We start from the raw sequence: 14,397 nt of genomic DNA on the forward strand, positions 1-14,397 counted from the left end.
GCCAAAGAGACCACACCACTGTCTCGAGCAGGCACCAGGACGGCTTTCCTCTCTCCACCAACTCTCCAAAGCATCCCAGGAAGAGTGGGAAGTGAGCAGGACATATCTGCAACCCATGGGCTCCACTCTTCTGGTCTCTTCTGGTCTTTGGACATTCCCCCGTCCATGTCCTTGAGAACCTGGAGTTGTGCAGACAGCTGCTCACTCAGGGAGGCAGCAATGCAGCTGCTCTGGCTATTGCAGCCGGCAAAGCCAAACTCCTCTCCAGTTTTCCCTGAGCGTTTCCACACAATTTCTACCTGGTCATTTGTAACGTACTAATGGACTTTGTGTCTCCAGCTGTTGACACCCCCGCGGTCCCTACTGTGTGATGCACTGTAACAAGGACAGGAGTCCATCTCCCTGAAGCAAGGGGGTCTCCCAGTGACCGGGACCCCTCTGGCTGCTCAGCTCATGCGCTCAAGAGCTGCACGTGTCATGCGGTCGTGGCACGGGCAGTGTCCGTGTGCTGACTGGATGCTCCACACGTGCGCAGTGCAACAACGTTCACGGACGGTGCAGACGTAGCAACAGCCAGAGGTGGAGGCGATAAAAACCCATGACCGGTGCTTCGCACGTGAGACTCTGCCACCACCACAAGACTCCTGGAGAAGAAGACAACGGTCCTACGAGATGTAGCTGGATCCACAGTGGTGGCTCTCCCTCACTCTCTCTCACTCCTTCTCTTAAATAAAGTTATCATAAAATTTTGATACTTTCCTGACATTTGTCCTTCATTGAGCCTTAATTCCAACGTCACGTATCATCTTTAATCAGGACAACATCGTGTGAAGAAGAACAAAACGGTGTTAAAAGGCTGGAGATTAAGAAAAGTCCAGCTCTGCACTCTATCACCAGGCTCTTTCTCCCTCTCCCATAACAGGAGAACCTTTCCACCTGGACCACTGCTTTGGCTGGAGGACACGTGGTCTCCTCATCAACACAGCAGTGGCACTGGGACACGTGCAGAAAGAGGGTGGGAAGGACTGTGGGTGGCACCAGGACAGACACAAAGCATCCCGGGACACATTGGTTAAGACTCATCAGCCAAAGCAGCTTGGCAAAGCTGCTGGAAAGCAACGTGGAACAAAAGGTCCTAAGGACCCAGGAGGATGCCAATCTGAGCAGGAGCCAGCAAGGTGCCCTCGCCCCAAGGCGTTGGTGGGTGGTGCCCTGGGCTACACGGGGCAAAGTGTGGGCAGCAGCTGGAGGGAGGTGACTCTTCCTTCTGCTCAGCGCTGCTGAGGCCAGATGGGGGGTCCCATCCCTCCTGACCTGCACCGCACCCCCGGTCAGTTCACAGGGTCTTTAACAAAGGAGGTGCCCAGAGTAGCTGCGAAGCTTCTGGACTATGTTGGAAAGCACGCGGCACAGCCAGATCTGACCAGGCTGTAAAACGAGGCCCCTGCCAAAGAGCCCCTTTGAGTGCTCTTTTCGGAGCAGCAGGTCTGTGAACTGGAGCCCTCCCCTTAGAGCGGGACGCCGTCCCAGGAGACTTCTCGGGACTGCGAGCACCTTACCTCCTCTTTTGGCTGAGTGGTTATTTACTGCATATATCCTGGAATGAGTCCTTGCCTAACCCAGGCAAGTGTTTCAGCCCTCAACTAACCCAGGCGAGTAATTATTTCTTGTGGGTAGCCTGGAGTGAGAGGCCTCTGGTTTTGTTTTTTATGGGTGTATGAGTGCACTTTGTGGATCCTCCTTATTCTTATGTTCTCGTACTCTAATAATCTCCTCAGCTGATATCCGAACCTCCATTTTATGTTGTCGGAGTGCTAATTAATTGTATAAACCCTGTTTTTACTTGCTTTATTAGCTACGCTTTGCCGGTGAGAAAAAAGACTCTTTTGGAATTTATTGTCCACCTAAAAATGACTTTGGGGTGCCTCCTTGACACCTTATCACAGAAGGAGATCAAAATAGTTTGACAGGACTTGCCTTCCCTGAACCCATGTTGACTTTGTCTGACAATTGCATTGTCCTTGAAATGCCTTTCAATAGGATGATTTTCTCCATCACTGTCAGGGAAGTGAATGAGCATTGACTATGAGTTCTGTTCTTCCCTGCGTCTTCCCTCAACCCTTCCGATAAACTGGAAGAACACTGGAGAGCTTCCAGTCAGCAGGGACCTACCTGCATTCCCAGGCTGTTGGTCGATGTATGGAAGCACTCCTGCCGTGACACCTGCTAATTCCTTCAGGACTCTGGGATGGACCCCATCAGGCCCCATGGGATGGAGAACATTCAGCTGATACAAGTGCTTCCATACAGTTTCGGTGTCCGCAATTGGAAAGTCATTGCTGATGCAGCCCTGGTCTTCCAGCTCACGGGACCAGGAAGCCCAAGTTTCAAGCCCAGTTGAGCTTTGGTCCAAAGATGGACACTGAAGTTAGAGTGAGCCAAATCCAACCCTCTTCTGCCAAGGAGGTTTGTGTCCTAAATCCCCAGAGCCCAGACATAGTGGGATCATTCTCTATACAAGTTTTTTGTAGTTAGTGCAGTTAAGAGCAAATATTTGGGCTAGGGGACTAATATTTTTCCTTTTGTGTTTCGTGGGATTGTTTTGTTTTCTTTTTTTTACTATTTCTTGTTGTAGCCATCTCCATTTGCAAGGTTCAAGACATACAATGTACAAAGTACTTGGTTAAATATGTTTTGACATTTAAAAAACAAGATGTGTCTCATATTTGTTAATTGCAAGTAAACACTTTTTATTTAAATCATTATATTAATGTAGGACATTTCCAAATAATACATGGCATCTGCTAAAGAGACGTTTTAAAATTTGTTATCAAACGGTAAAGAGAGTGATAGTGTCTGGTATATTAATTTGCTGAAAGCAACAGGTTGCGCCCACAGTAAAATGCCTGACTGCAGCTAGTTCATTGTGCAGAACTACGTTGCCAGTAGACAAATTTTAAAAGCACCAAAATACACCAAACAAATAAGAGGTCTTTGTGTGCTCTCAGGTGCAGCAACACAGCTTAATATGAATAACAACTATTTTTATTGCATATTTTCATTTTATAATAAAGCATGTCGCTCAATATTGTTTATTTATACACCAAAATGACCATTGGTAATAAAAGGCTTTACTGAGTAACCGTCATATTTATGAGAACTGTATTTCAGACCATTCGCTGCCTCCATTTGGCTTGTTCTTCCAGGAAAACGTGTACAAGTTGACCTTGGAGGCTCTTCAGGACGTCCCCTTTTAAGAGTTTTACTGGTTTGGTAGTTTTGCCTTCTATAGGGCTCAAAGCAAGTTCCTCTTGAGAATTGCCAGGCTAAGTAGCGGTGTGGCAATAGAGTTAACACACGTGGATCTATCGTCATTCCAGAATGCCTGTCCAGGCAACCCTGGAAAAGCTCTGAGCTTGCCTGTGTGATGTAGCTCCACATAACACATTCTTTCTAAGTCAGTGAGATGGGCGCAAAGGACCCATAGTGACATATGCCCATCCAAATGCTTCTATATTAATGCAGTATGGAAATCTTTTCAGTCTTTGCTACCAGTTTTCTGCAACCTGGAGAAAATGACATCAAAGGTCTGTTTTACTGCCCTCATATATGAAGGAAATTCTTGCAGCTCAGAACGTGCCTTTTGCATCATGTGCAACTGCATACTAGTAAATGTGCCATAACAGAAGACTTTTGAATGTAGTTTCTGCTCTTGGTAGGGACAGCACGGCTGGGTTTGGACTCAAGCAGCTGCAGTTGGCTGACACGTTACCTTCTTTCCCCAAATGAGGAGTTCAGGCATCCTGCATAAATGCACTTGCCCTGACCAGAGAGAAGCAATGGGTGCTCCCTTCTTGTGTTGACCAAGTTGGTTCAGCATCGGTCTGCAAGGATTGAGTAGGTGGAATGAAAAGCTGGATGGAGGGTTTTATAGAATGGAAGATGCTGGCACGGGCATCCTCATGTCCCTCCCAGATGATATGCACCACCATGTGTAACTCGCTCCTCATTCCCTTAAGTTCACATGCCAGCTCCCCAGCTCAGAGAGATGTTCCAGCTGGTGGGCACCTGCTCACGGAGCTGATGGATGAGCCAGCAGGGCCTTCTGCGAGGGCTGGGATGGGTCTGGGGGCCTTGCGGGGCTGCTCTGGTTAGCGCTGCACGGGTGGAATGTGCCGGCCAGAGCAGGAGGGCACGGTGTCTCTGTCCTCGCCTGCGCCGAGGTGGTGCTGGTGCTGCATCGTGCTCCTGGAAGCCCAGGTGTCAGAGCTCATCCAGGAAATCCAAGCAGCAAAAGTAAATCACCACCTGCAAGGACAGAATCAGAGAGCACTGCTGAAACCATGAGGGCAGGAACAGGCATGACTTTGCCCCCCAGGCCAATGCAAAAATGGTCAGCGACTACGGCGTTGCTTTGGCCTCTTCTCAACACATGCGATACCCCCAGAGCCCCTTGGCCAGGCAGTGGGCTTGGCAGGGAGGCCCTGGGGAGCCGTGATGTCCTTTCTGAAACCCAAGCAGCAGCATCCCTCACTGTCCCTTTATAGAAACCATGGTTTGAAGGAAAAACACACTGCTTTTGTACTGTCTGCTTGTTTTTTAAGGGCAGGTGTGTGCTTCCTGTCTGGGGCCATCTCGGGACACCTCTCAAATATCTCCTGTATTCAGAGCAGTGTGCAGAGCTTTGGAATAGGGTCAGCAGAGGCTGCTACACACCTGGGCAACTCGTTCTTTCCGCCTGCTTGGATTTCCTGAGTTGCCCGTCGCTCAGAGGTCTGTTGCCAGCTTCCTGCGCTTGCTCTCGGGTTGCCCATCGCTCTGCTCTTCACAGGATGGTTTTCTCTTCCTGCGTACTGGTGAAGAGCCTGGCAACCTTTGCGTGCAAGAGTATGGTTAGACAGGTAACGCCATTCTAAAAATGAATCCTGCTCTTAATCAAAGCCAGCTCATCTTACCCTCTCTCCTCAGAGGCGCTGTTCAGGTGTTCACTTTCCAGAGTGACTGGAGGCACCTGCGAGGGAAATGTAGAAATGAGGATGGCACAGGGACCTACTTGCCCAATATCTAGCTCAGCTCTGAACTTCTGCAGAGCTGCAGGCTGGTGGGTGGAGGACCTTGCTTGTTCCTGTGGCAGCAGTCCCACCCTCTTTGTGGCCCTGACGTACCTCTGAGGGATGAGCTTCTGGCTCCGGTGCTGGCAACTCCTCGGCGGACGCTCCGGCAAGCCCATCGTCCTCCTCCTCCTCAAAGAGTTCCTCGTGGTGGTCAATGAGGAACTCCACCAGCTGCGTCACCTGCACGCACCAGCAAACCATTGGTTTCCAGCCCGGTGGCTGAAAATGGGTGAGACAGCCCTTCCCACTCCTGACCCTCACTTCAGCGCAGAAGCTGCAGCTGTGGGGCTGCTCTTCCCAGCAGCTCCCCCAGCAGCGTTTGCTGAAGACGGGAGGCAGCCAGGAAGCTCTGAGCAGCCAAGCTGGGCTGGGCTGTTCAACACAGCGTACCTTGCCGGTCACCTGCACCAGGACGTCCAGCGGCAGCGTGTCCTCCTCCGGTGGGCTGAGGAGGTTCGGCCCCACGCAGATGGCCAGGCTGGCCGCTGTCATCCTGCTGGTGCAGGTGTTGCTGCTGATGGTGTGCAGCAGGGTGAGCAGCTGCTTGAGGAGGAGCAGGTTGGGCTCGGGCAACTTGCTGGCCACACTGAGGGAACAGGAACACAAGGTTAAGAAAGGAGACGTTGTCAACACAGCTGTAAGGAGGCTGCTCCCAGCCAAGACCACCCGAGGGAAGACCCTCTAGCCACGCCTGGTCTACAGCAGAGGGATTGCCTTGGCTGAGATACGGCCACCTCCCTCTCTCCCTGCTCTTCTGGCAAGAGTCCCTTCGTGTAGCCACCCCCAATGCCCACAGGCATTGCCCCAAGCAGAGAAAGGCTTTTCTGTGCCTGTTTCTCTCAAAACCTGACCCCACAGCTGCAGCAGCAGCAAGATGTGGTGGGCAGAAAACACATCTTTTTCAGGCAGGCTGTGGCTTTGCAGGCAACTTTGGGGCTCTGGCAGTGCCTGTGCAGCAGCCAGGCTGCGGGCCACACTTACTCCTTCAGCCCCGCCAGCCTCTCCTGCCTGCTGGTGTTGTGCAGGGCGCTCATCCAGTCCTGGTACAGCTCTGCCTGCAGGAGCTTGGAGGGGATCTTGCGCAGGAACTCCTGCAATGGCAAGGGCTGCGGGTCAGGCTGTGCCCACTGCCGCCGGCAGCACAGGCAGCATCCCCAGCCCAGCGCTCGGGCTGAGCAGCAGCTCCTGGGTTTGGGCTCCTGCTCTGGCAGGTGCCCGTCAGCACGGCCAGAGCCGGGAGCTGCCGGGCTCCATGTCAGCAGGGTTCACCTTCAGGATGGCGGCCAGGAGGTGCACCGGCTGGCTTTCGAGCTGGACCCGGGCGCCGCTGTCCAGGGCCTCCCGCAGCTCCCGGGAGGCGCGCTCGCCGGCCGCCAGCCGGAAGATCCCCTCGGTGGATGGTCCGTGCTCCTGCAGGAGAGCCAGCAGGTCCTGCGGGACAGAGGAGGACATTGCTGGGCTGGAGACAGGCCCTGGGACAGGGCAACCTTCCTCGGGGGCAGGAGTGACTGTGGCAGGGTCTGCAGGTCTCATTGGGGCAGGAAAGGAATTGGCTGGATTTGGGTGACATGGGGAGAAGCTGGCTTTGTCCCTAAGACCCATCTGGGCTCCCTCTGACGGGGACACCACCTCTCCAGAGGAACCCGCGTGATGGGGACCACCTGTCTAGGGGTGCTTACCTGGATGGGCTGGGGCAACGTGCCGTCCTGGCTGCAGAGGGCTGCCAGGGGCCGGCCAAACAGCACCCCGCTGTTGCCAGAGGTAGATGGCCCGGCAGCCTCTGCAGCAACCGAGGATCCTCGCCGTGCGAAGGGCCAGAGCACCCACCTCCTCCTCCTGTTGGTCCCACCTGGTGGCAAGGAGAAGAGAGCAAAGAGCTGTGGAGGAGATGTGCCAGGCAAGCTCTGCTTGACCATCTCAATGCTCTGCCCCAACCACCGTGTGCAGGGGAAAAGCATCAGTTGGGAGTGAGGGACCCCAGGGGCTCAGGTGTCTCCCTCTGCAGAGCCATGGGGACAGACGTGCCCTGCAGGAAGGGTAGAAGCAGCCCCAGTGGAGCCCCAGTGCCCGTCTGAAAGAGGAGGAGAGAAGGGCCGTCCTGCCCCCATCTTCTCCAAACTCACCAGCCGAGGGGCCAACTCCACCTTCGCTGCGGGAGGAGACAGGAGGTGGTGGCACGCACTGCTGCACGGGCTCAGGGTCGTCCCTGCAGAGCAGACGGTGTTGGCCATGAGAAAAGCGGCTGCTGCGGGCTCTGGCTGTGCTGGACTGTCCCCAGGACTTGGGGGGAACGTACCTGGAGCCGCGGCAGCAGTTCACCTGGCCCATCGCGACGAGGAAAGTAGCAGCTTTGTGTGGGACACGCTGCTAGACCCCGAGATACTGCCTTGGTGGCTGTAGAGGGGCTCGAAAACGCGTCCCAGTGCCGAGGATCGCTGCTGGGGAAGAGCTGGGCTCTGCCCCGTGCCGCTCCCTGTTGGCACAGAACCGTTGCCGGGCCAGCGCCGGGTCAACACAGCGTCGCATTCTAACCGCCATGGTGGGGGAGGGGCACTGGGGGTCTCCCCACTTTGCCCACGTCTCTCTCATCCTGGGCAGCCCAGAGCTGGGCACAGCACTGCAGGCCTGGCCTCAGCAGTGCTGAGCAGAGGGAAAATTCACCTCCCTCCATCTGCTGCCAACACTTTGCCCCGTGCAGCCCAGGGCACCACTCGCCAGCCCATTGGGGCAAGGGCACCTTGCTGCCTCTTGCTCAAACTGGTGTCGTACTGGGTCTTTAGCATCTTTTGTTCCATGTTGCTTTCGAGCAGCTTTGCAAAGCTGCTCTGGTCTTGAGTCTGTGTGGATGTTTCAAAAAATGCTTTATACCTGTACTGGTGCCATTCATAGCCTGTCCCACTCTTGTTCTTCAGGTGTCCCGGTGCCATTGTCGTGTTGATGAGGAGACCACATGTCCTCCATCCAAAGCAGTGGTCCAGATGGAAAGGTTCTCTCGGTATAGGACAGGGAGAAACAGCATGCCGACTGGTGACGGAGTCCAGAACTGGATTTTCCTTGACTTCAAATTTTGAACACCGATTTTTTTCTTCTTCAAATGATCCTCTTGCGACCTGGAGGACCACTATTAAAAGTGATCCTTAATGTTGCAATTAAGACTCAATCAAGGCCAAATGTCAGGAAAGTAACAAACCTTTAGTATAACTTTTTTTTAAGAATAGGAGAGAGAGCAAGTGAGGGAGAACCACCACTGTGGATCCAGTTACATCTCGTAGGACCGTTGTCTTCTCCCGGAGACTGCTGGTAGGGGCAGAGTCCCATGTGGGAAGCACCAGTCATGGGTTTTTATCATCTCCACCTCCGTGAGCATCTCTGGCTGTTGCTACGTCTGCACCATCCATGAACGTTGTTGCACTGCACACGTGTGGAGCATCCAGTCAGCACACGGACACTTTCTACGCCACAACTGCATGATATGTGCAGCTCTGGAGCACATGGGCTGAGCAACCAGAGGGGTCCCAGTCACCGGGAGACCCCCCCTGCTTCAGGGGGATAAACTCATGTCCTTGTTACAGCCTATCAGACAGTAGGGACTGCTGGGATTTCCATTGACACCAGTGTCTACCAACTGAAGGCTGGAGACGTAATGGCCATCTGTATGTTACAAATGTCCAGGTAGAAATGGTGTGGACTCACTCATGGAAAACTGGAGAGGAGTTTGGGTTTGCCGGCTGCAATAGCCAGAGCAGCTGCATTGCTGCCTCCCTGAGTGAGCAGCTGTCTGCACAACTCCAGGTTCTCAAGGACATGGACGGGGGAATGTCCAAAGACCAGAAGAGACCAGAAGAGTGGAGCCCATGGGTTGCAGATATGTCCTGCCCACTTCCCACTCTTCCTGGGATGCTTTGGAGAGTTGGTGGAGAGAGGAAAGCCGTCCTGGTGCCTGCTCGAGACAGTGGTGTGGTCTCTTTGGCTCCTAATGTATGAAGCTAAGTCAGGAGATGCTGAAAGTCAAAAGGAAGGAAGGAGATGAAAGAGAAAAGAGAGAAAGAGAGAGAGAAAGAGAGAGAGAAAGAAAAAGAAAGAAAAAGAAAAAGAGAAAGGGAAAGGGAAAGGGGAAGGGGAAGGGGAAGGGGAAGGGGAAGGGGAAGGAAAGGGAAAGGGAAAGGGAAAGGGAAAGGGAAAGAGAAAGAGAAAGAGAAAGAGAAAGAGAAAGAGAAAGAGAAAGAGAAAGAGAAAGAGAAAGAGAAAGAGAAAGAGAAAGAGAAAGAGAAAGAGAAAGAGAAAGAGAAAGAGAGAGAGAAAGAGAAAGAGAGAGAGAAAGAGAAAGAGAGAGAGAAAGAGAAAGAGAGAGAGAAAGAGAAAGAGAGAGAAAGAAAGCGAGAAAGAGAAAGCGAGAAAGATAGAGAAAGAAAGAGAGACAAGGAAGGAGAGAAAGAGAGAAAGAAAGAAGGAAAGCAAGAAAGAAAGAGAGAAAGAAAGAAAGAAAGAAAGAGAGAGAGAAAGAGAGAGTAAAAGAGAGAAAGAGAGAGAAAGAGAGAGAGAAAGAGAGAGAGAGAAAGAGAGAGAGAAAGAGAAAGAAAGAGAAAGAAATAGAGAAAGAGAGAAAGAGAGAAAGAGAGAAAGAGAGAGAAGAAAGAGAGAAAGAGAGAAAGAGAGAAAGAGAGAAAGAAAGAGAGAAAGAAAGAGAGAAAGAAAGAGAGAAAGAAAGAAAGAGAGAAAGAGAGAAAGAAAGAGAGAGAAAGAGAGAAAGAAAGAGAGAAAGAGAGAAAGAGAGAAAGAAAGAAAGAGAGAAAGAAAGAGAGAAAGAAAGAGAGAAAGAAAGAGAGAAAGAGAGAGAAAGAGAGAAAGAGAGAAAGAGAGAAAGAGAGAAAGAGAGAAAGAAAGAGAGAAAGAAAGAGAGAAAGAAAGAGAGAAAGAAAGAGAGAAAGAAAGAAAGAGAGAAAGAAAGAGAGAAAGAAAGAGAGAAAGAAATAAAGAAAGAGAGAAAGAAAGAAAGAAAGAAAGAAAGAAAGAAAGAAAGAAAGAAAGAAAGAAAGAAAGAAAGAAAGAAAGAAAGAAAGAAAGAAAGAAAGAAAGAAAGAAAGAAGGAAAGAAAGAAGGAAAGAAAGAAGGAAAGAAAAGAGAGAAGCTGAGGAAGAACTGAAATATAGAGGAAAAAGGGAAAAAGCAGCCTGCCTAAAGCTACACAGAATGTCTGTGACATTGTAAGGACTCGAACTTCACCCTCTTAACACATAGGCTAATACCACTCCTGCCTCATAAAAGCCTTTGCCTTCTGTATTTTTAATAGATCTTATTAGATGATGTAATGTGAACAATGATCCTTTCCATCAGCACTGCATATGAAAGCAGATAAGTTCCTACAGCAAAGCCATTTAGAAGCAAAAAATTAACACAGTTTTAAAATATCCCGCTCCCTCAACAGTTCCACTACCAATTCATAAAACAAGTCTCCAGTTCAACGAATAACCTGCTTGTGTACTCTTATAAAAGCGCTCCCAGATGTGTTAGTGTGCAGGTCCAGTGTGGCTCGACACAGCTGGAGGTGGGAGCTGATGAGAGCTCCCCAAGTGCATCCCATAGCAGGGATGCTCCCAGTTCCTAACCAGCTCTTGCCTCCCATCTAGTGGCTGTATCAATGCACCAAGGATTTTATTCTGATTTTTTTAATTAGTGTGCTGACCAAATAAGAACTTCATTGGTAGCATAATAATGTAAGGCAACAGTCTGTGTTCTCAGAATTTTCTAAGTAACTTTGCCACATATCACTCAACTCGGTTACTCAAATATTCTTTGTTCCTCCAAAAGTCTTCACAGGAGCTTCAGAGTTGGGAGATGAAAACAATAAATCTGAAAGTGGAGTTCTTTTGTAACTTCCATGAATCTGAGCTCTCTAAGGAAGATGTGTTCACAAACCTTTCACTGCCATCATTAAAACAGAAAGCTCACTTTTCAGCTCAAAGTGCAAGGTTAAAATCTTTTGTGGAAAACTCCCTCCAGAACAGTGGCATGTAAGGAAAAACCAAAGAGACTGAAAGAAAAACAATAAAAACCCAAGACTGAGCACAGACTCGGCTTTACATCCTGCAACAACCATAGAACCCTAGAACAGCCCAGGCTGGAAGATCATCCAGCCAAAATCATCTGGTCCAGCCTTTCATTGTAGGGGTCACCTACATGAGATTATCTAGCGTGCTGTCTAGTCATGACTTGAAAACTTCCAGTAAACAAGAAATTCCCTCTCCCTGACCACGAGCCCACCTCCCTCAGTTTCACACCTGGTGTCTCCTGAGGAGGCAGAGTCTGTAGCTACAGCATCTGAACCAAGAACCACACCGGCTGAAGTCAGACCTGAGTGTGGGTCACACCACCAGAGCTGTGGCAAGGACGTAACCAGAAAGATGCCAAACAGCCCAGCTCAGCTCCTTGCTGCTCCCAAAAAACAGCTGTGTGTTCATAGCGCCCAGCATTGGGGGGAAACTGGTGTGTATGGGAAAGGGACGGCAAAGCAGAGGTGCTGACGGTAGATAATGGGGTACGGGGAACCAAGGGGGTTGTTCTGGCTGCCTTGGTTTGGCTGGGTTCTCATTCATTTGGGGTAACTACCCAAATGAACACAGCTTTTATTGGACATTATAAATATTGATCGTTCATCCTGTTGAGGAGTATAGTAGGCAGAATATAAAGCAGGGAGTTATCCCACATGAGAATTCACTGATGTGTAGCTAAACAATCAGTATTTCTAGTTCTTAAATGGGAAATATCTCCTTTTGGGTTTATTCCAATATAGGGCCGATCTACTTCTGAATTATGTTCAGCATCTAAGCATGTCTCAGAACTGATATAATCTGAGATACTTTGTATTGCCAGCATGTACTCCTATTAGCAATAACAGTAAATTAAACAATGCCAGGGCACAGTCTTAGACACAAGCAAATGATTGTTTATACTGTTTAATTGTTAGGATAGAGCCTGGGGTGGTTTTATGCTCAAAGTTTCCTAAATAACTCCCAGACATAATTTAGAACTTGGCACAGGCCATGCACTGTTCTCAATTAAATGGTTGGAGGGGAAAAGAGTTTGAAAGTTGGTTCATGTGCCAGAGAAGGCATTTGACATGGGGCTACAGGCATTGCCTTTGGCTACATCCATGCTGCTGGGAAATAAAAGAGGCAGGCTGAAAGTTTGAATAATGTCCCCCTACATAATTAAGCTCTAGAGTTTGGTGAGTTTCTGTAAACAGCTTCTCTTCATCAAGGGTTGCAGGAATCAGATATTTTTTTGCTGAAGCAAGCAGCTTGTAGAGTGCAGAAGTGCTACCAGCATTTGGAGAAGCTACATGTAAAAATCCTCCTCTCTCCTGAGAACATAAGGAAATAGTAAAATTTAAATGCAGATTTAATGCCTTATGTGCCTTGCTATTCTTTAAACAAAGAAAAAGAAATTCTCTGGCGGTGCATATTCCTCAGTAAGGAATAGTGTTCCGGATATTTATGGAGTAGTGGTATAGGGAGGTATTTACTTTATAAGACCAACCATTCAGTTCAATTTAGTTAACTTAGTTAATTTACGTCCAGACAGATCTAAGTAATAATTCTGGGAATGTGCCCAACATTTTTAACTAGTCATTCTACAGAAAATAATTTGAATAGCAAAGGTTGTATGCCTAATGAAGACCATACATAGAGAAAAACATGCTTTTTGCCTAAAGAATTAGAGTTACTAGTGTATCATAGGTGTGTAAAGAATTAATTACTATAAATAAACACACAAAAAAGCTGGAAATTTCTGAAGTCCTCTAGCTACTTGCCCTTAAATACATAAAGTATCCTGATTTTAAAAGTACTATATGAAGTACAATAAACCTGAAAAGAAACAGAAGTCCTGAAAAGACTATATTGAAAATGATATGCCAAAATTCTGAAAACTCTTTAAGAAGTTGCCTAATTAAACTTTATTCCAAATTCAGTCATTATATTTTTTTCACTCTGCAAATCTCATTTGATCTGGTTTTGCTTTGAAAGTTAAATGGTCGCTTTGCAAATGGATAAAACTGACCCTTAGTCTCTTTTACATCTAACATGATCTAAAGGAGCTTCACTGTAAGCAGTCTGGTCCAAAATCCATCAAAGATAGTGGGAACCTTCCTGCAGTTTCAGTAAGTTTAGTGTCAGGTCCTAAATAGTGACAGATGCAAAAGACTAAAGAACTAATGTGAATGTATCACTTCATTAATAAAGAGTCTTATACTTTCTTGAGCCCAACAATTTTTATAAATAACTCCATGAGTAAATATGTGCAGAACCAATATTTTGAGCCAGTTAATTTAGCAACAATATTCTGCACTGCAACTAATGAGATCCCACTGGAATAAATATTATCATAGCTGATCCAAACCAGAAGCATAATCAAGCAAGTTTGGGAAAATAACATACTGTCATGATAAATGCCAACCAGATTTGTTTAAAAAATGATACTTCAGGCAGAATTGACAAACAAAATATCCTTAGAGCTCAAAGATCCTTGAATCTCGTTACCACTAATGAACAACGTATGTGCGAATCTGTTACCTCTGTACTAGCCAAAGGCCAGATGTAGGTCTCAGGAGAAAATGTTCATAGAATATCTCGAGTTGGAAGGGACCATACAGATCAAGTCCAACTCCCTGCTCCTCGCATCACTACCTAAAACTAAACCGTATGACTAAGAACATTGTCCAGATGCTCCTTGAACTCTGATGGGCTTGGTGCCATGACCGCTTCCCTGGGCAGCCTGTTTGTGTGACCAACCACCCACTCAGTGAAGAACCTGTTCCTAATGTCCAGTTTGAACTTGCCCCAATGCAGCTTCATTCCATTTCCTCGTGTCACCAGAGAGAGGAGATCAGCACCTCCATCTCCACTCTCCCCTGTGAAGATGTTGTAGACTGTGATGAGGACACCCCGCAGCCTTCTCAAACCTGAACAAACCAAGTGATCTCAGCCGCTCACCCTCGAGACCTTTCACCATCTTGGTTGCCCTTCTCTGGGCACATTCAAGTAGTTTGGTGTCCTTATATTGAGGTGCCCAAAACTGCACACACTGTTTAAGATGGGGCCACATCAGTGCAGTGTAGTGGGACAGTCACCTCCCTCGACCAGCCAGTTGTGCTGTGCTATGCTGTTTGAAAAAAAATGTTAAAAATTGTTGTGGTACACTTCCCTTTTTCCTCTGAAATCACCTGTTCTTCTAGAAACTGAGTTCCTCTAGACAGCATGCTGCAGTGGTGGCCATGGTGTGACTG

General features: G+C 48.6%; 1 long non-coding RNA gene across 1 annotated transcript; it reads right to left on the minus strand.

Annotated features, from left to right (window-relative positions):
* Nucleotides 1-1,897: 1,897 nt before the first annotated feature.
* Nucleotides 1,898-5,305, minus strand: LOC135578328 (uncharacterized). The gene is made up of 3 exons (XR_010469830.1): nt 4,956-5,305; nt 4,717-4,873; nt 1,898-4,308 (listed from the first exon to the last, which is right to left on the minus strand). It is a non-coding gene; the product is annotated as an uncharacterized LOC135578328 (long non-coding RNA).
* Nucleotides 5,306-14,397: the final 9,092 nt, after the last annotated feature.

Source organism: Columba livia, chromosome 1 (assembly GCF_036013475.1).
Source record: "Columba livia isolate bColLiv1 breed racing homer chromosome 1, bColLiv1.pat.W.v2, whole genome shotgun sequence".
Classification (NCBI taxonomy): domain Eukaryota; kingdom Metazoa; phylum Chordata; class Aves; order Columbiformes; family Columbidae; genus Columba; species Columba livia.